The 5000-nt window shown below is 39.1% G+C and overlaps 1 long non-coding RNA gene across 1 annotated transcript in view; it reads left to right on the top strand.

The window, feature by feature from the left end:
• Nucleotides 1-5000, top strand: part of LOC143021284 (uncharacterized) — a 211081-nt gene that overhangs the window by 205195 nt on the left and 886 nt on the right. The gene's annotated exons all lie outside the window — the stretch shown is intronic.

Raw genomic sequence — 5000 nt, 5'->3', positions numbered from 1 at the left:
GTATACGTATATGTATATGCATATGTATGTGTATGTATGGATGTATATGTATATGTATATGTATATGTATATGTATATGTATATGTATATGTATATGTATATGTACATGTATATGTATACCTATATATATGTGTATGAGCACTTTCATAAGCATTAAAAAGAGAATTTTCGCTTGACGGGGAAGGGCCTCCTCCTCCCGTTTTCTTCATATTTGCATCGGTGATCTCGCGCCCTTTGTGGAGCCTCCCGGCCTCCGAATGGCCGTGTGAGATCGTATCGAGGAGCCAGCACCCCGTCATTCAGATCCCAGGGCGGCGACGTTCACGACCTCCACCGGCGGCGGATCGTACGCTGAGCTCCTCCTCCTCCTCCTCCTCCTCCTCCTCCTCCTCCTCCTCCTCCTCCTCGAGCTCCTCCTTCTCCTCCTCGAGCTCCTCCTCCTCGAGTTCCTCCTCCTCCTCCTCAAGCTTCTCCTCCTCGAGCTCCTCCTCCTCGAGCTCCTCCTCCTCCTCGAGCTCCTCCTCCTCTCCTCCTCCTCCTCCTCGAGCTCCTCCTCCTCGAGCTCCTCCTCCTCCTCGAGCTCCTCCTCCTCCTCCTTCCAAGGGAAGCGGTTCCCTTCTCCTGGCAGAGGAGGAGGAGGAGGAGGAAGAGAAGGAGGTGGAAGAGGAGGAGGAGCCTGATCTTCCGGGCCGTGAAGCAGTCGGGGGAACTTCGCCGGGACCACCATCCGAAACTCTACGTTTAAAGATCTGCATCAAAATGTCAAGAATAAAATGTGTAAAAATATTGCCATTACTATCGTCAGAGCAATGTCAACTTAGGTCACCTTCATGGTGGCATATATTTGTGTGTGTGTGTGTGTGTGTGTGTGTGTGTGTGTGTGTGTGTGTGTGTGTGTGTGTGTGTGTGTGTGTGTGTGTGTGTGTGTGTGTGTGTGTGTGTGTGTGTGTGTGTGTGTGTGTGTGTGTGTGTGTGTGTGTGTGTGTGTGTGTGTGTGTATGTGTGTGTGTGATTCACACCATGGTCCTGGATCACGTGTTAGACTCGTGGTCGACAGCTATTTCCCTCCTGGAAGAGAGCTCAGAGGTCATATATAACCGATCTGTGGGTAATGCTGTGACCTTAGATGCACTCACACACCCAACTCCCCGCCCACGAAAGTTGGAGTAACGACTCGCAGCGCAGTGATACTGAAATTATTTCAGCCCTGGGTGGGATTCGAACCCGGACCGCCGTAGTGGTAGTCGAGAACTCTAACCACCGCACCACGAGGTGTGTGTGTGTGTGTGTGTGTGTGTGTGTGTGTGTGTGTGTGTGTGTGTGTGTGTGTGTGTGTGTGTGTGTGTGTGTGTGTGTCTGCTGTAACCAAGCTTTGCCAACGTCAGCCATTGTAATCACACAGACATACGAGTATAGCCAAAGACATCTTCATTAAAATCATAGACATATAGGAAGACATAATCATTATAATCATAGACATACAGAAGACATCTTCATCAGGTGAACGAACAGATATCACCTCATAGTAATGCCACATTTGATACCAATAGGTCTCATTCTTTTGAGCCCTCTCAAGTTAACTATTAAGTTAACTAACTCAACTATCAACCTAGTAATCTAACTGGTGTGTATAAAGAGAAAGGAGATCGCCTCTTAGTTATCTGACGACAACAAAGGGGACACTGACAAATGAGGTGCAATTAAAAGCACCAATTTCGGTGTTATCTTGGCAATTAAGCGTAAGAGCCTCATGACGTATGCAAGGTTTCTGTATCGGATGAGATTGCGAGAGTAGATTTATGGAACTACCAAGGAAGAATGTAGAGGGTAATAAAGATACATGTGTACACAGACGCACATGGACGCACACATACAGACACATACACAGCTCGCATATAAACACACGCACACGCACATTTATATATATCTTTATATATATATATATATATATATATATATATATATATATACATACATACATACATACATATATATATGTATGTATGTATGTATATACAGTGTGTATACATCATATATATATATATATATATATATATATATATATATATATAGTCATATATTATATAGTCATATATTATATATATATATACATATATACATACATACATACATACATATACCAACGGCTTTTTCCCCCTTACGCGGGGGGTAGCCAAAAAGAAAAAGGCATAGAAACCACTCCCACCCATTCCATTCCTTACATATTCCACTCCCCTCCACCCTCCTCTCTCCCTCTTATCTTGGCACCTCCTGGATGACGGGTTATCCCTGTATCCTGTTCACTGCCCTGGGTCAGAAGCAGTGTCGCAAGACGCAGCACATCCACAGCAAGGCGCTTCATAAATTCGGCGACCCCCCCTCTCCGTCCCCTCATGCAGAAAATGAGAAAACAGGGAGAAATCCCTTCAGGCTGCGTTAAATTTTTTCTCATACATACTTCCTCACCCCCATCCCCCACCCACTCCCCCTCATGCATCACAGCATCATCCATACACAACCCTTCTCCATTCACCCCTATCTTCTGTCCTCTCCCGTCCTTCCTCAACAGACATTCCTCTCTTTTGTAATGCCCCTTTCACCCCATTCATCCATTTCATCTTAGGACGCCCTCTCATATTCACTCCTTCCACCTCTGCCTTCCACACTTCTTTTAATAAATGTAAATCTGTTTACTGGGACCCATTCAGTGTTGTACAAATCCTGTAGAAGAGTTTTAGTGAGGCTGTTATGGTGGTATCAGAACCCATACGTATCTTCCATACCCATGTTGTACTGTTAGTTTCACATATTACAAAGGAGGAGCATGCCGACAGGAGACCTTTTGGTCCATAACTAGGTCGTTTACAAAAATATATATATATAATAATGATAAATAATTAAACAAATAGATATTATAGCACCATAAATAATGATAAACAAAATAAATAAATACATAGGTACAGTTAAATGATAAAAAATAGGAAAATATTAAATAATAACAGTAAATGAAAATCAAGCGAATAATAATAAACAAACAGACAAATAATAACAAACAAATAAACTTCCCCTCCCCTCCTCCTCCTCCTCCTCCTCCTCCTCCTCCTCCTCTCTTCCTCCCACAATGATTTACCTGCTTCTCACTATTGAAAATCACAAATTATTTTCCTTAAAATTCACAATTCGATATAATACTTTACATATCTTATTTAAGCTAATATCAAGTCATGTTAGTCTATTAAGAACTAGACTGAGTTAAAGTCATTTACGCTACGGTTTAAGACGTAAACCTAGCTGACGTCAGGCGATTTTATTAGAAGGTTAATTCCCACGCTGTTGAGGTTAAATTAACTTATTGAGTTTAACGTTAATCCTTAACGAGAGGGTTAAGTCACTGACCCCATTTCCTGTGCTTGGCATATCTGTCCCCATTCCCTGTGCTATGAATGGCTGTCCCCATCACCTGTTCTCTGAATAGAACTCCCTACTCCCTGTGCCTCTTTTCGTTGCGAATATTAGGGACTTCTGAATTTTAGAAAGAAATTCCCGATATTAGGAACTATTTGTACCTTCCACTCTCTGGATTGAAACACGACATAATGAAGACTAACCTAAAAAAAATAATGTTGAAATAAAATAAGATAGAATTTTTTTTTTTAATATTCTTTGTTTTTACTCTACAAATATAATTCATCGTTCCATCTATGCAATTAATCCAGAACCTTTGATCTCGTTTCCTCTTCCATTTTTTCTTTTCTTTTCTTCCCTTTTTTTTCGTAATTAAGCCTTTTGTTCTCATGTTCTCTATTGTTCTCTCGTCTGCATTTCTGTCTTCCTGTTCTCTTTAATATTTTTTTTTTGTAGTTATGAACATGTTTTCGTTTTTTGGCTACCTTCGGTATATGTATGTATAAACATGTTGCTGCATCTGTTGATCTCTGTTCATCTCCTGGCCTCAATTCTTTTTTTAATTTCTTTTTATTTATTTATAATTTTTTGCACAGCATTGATGAAGATGCCTTTTCTGTTTGTATGCATTTTCATGCTGCTATATACCTGTACATACATAGATAGATGTGTACATACACTAACACGTACATGCATGTTTATCTACGTATACTATATACGCGTCTGCATACACACGCATACAGTATATGCATACATATGAATACACATATATACATAGATACATACTTTCAAAATTTCTCTGTACCCTTTTACCAGTCCGATCTGTACATACACTAACATGTACATACATGTTTAACTACGTATACTATATACGCGTCTGCATACACACGCATACAGTATATGCATACATATGAATACACATATATGCATAGATACATACTTTCAAATTTTCTCTGTATCCTTTTAATAGTCCTTTTATTTACATCATATATACATGTCTCTTCATTCATCTATATATTTGTCTATCCTTTAATGTATATTTTCATCTATACGCTCATTTTCTTCTTCTTGATTTCTGTCTGTTTTTGTTATTATTCAATTTAGGTTCCTTTGCATTTTTTCTTTTTTTTTTCTCTAGATTTTCTTAATATCATTCTTCGTCATACTATTCTTCTTCATATTCTCCTTTTATCAATTCTTCTTCGTTTTTTTTTTCGTTTTTTGATCAAGCAAAATGTGACTTCAGTTTTTCTCATCTCAAAGGAAAAGGCATATAAGAAGCGCTGGTTAATAACGGACAAAGCCAGGAGACACAAAACAAACAAACAAAAATCGTTTTTGTTTTATCAAACATTTTCTCGCGAATAAAAGCCAGACCGGAAGTACAAATTAATTATTAAATCCTTCCCCCGAAAAGTTTTAATTATGTTATTATTAAAAAATATATATTGAATGTACCTCTCCCCGACCCACCAAAAAAATAAATGAATAAATGAAATTAAAAAATTATAAAAAAAAAATGGCTCGCCCTTGAGTTAATACACTTTCATAGCGCTCTTATGTTATTCTGTATGTATGTATGTATGTATGTATGT

This window comes from Oratosquilla oratoria, chromosome 41 (assembly GCF_046742065.1).
Source record: "Oratosquilla oratoria isolate Oo_2021 chromosome 41, ASM4674206v1, whole genome shotgun sequence".
Classification (NCBI taxonomy): domain Eukaryota; kingdom Metazoa; phylum Arthropoda; class Malacostraca; order Stomatopoda; family Squillidae; genus Oratosquilla; species Oratosquilla oratoria.
Note: the sequence above shows the minus strand (reverse complement) of the source record. Positions and strands in the feature narration are given on the sequence as shown.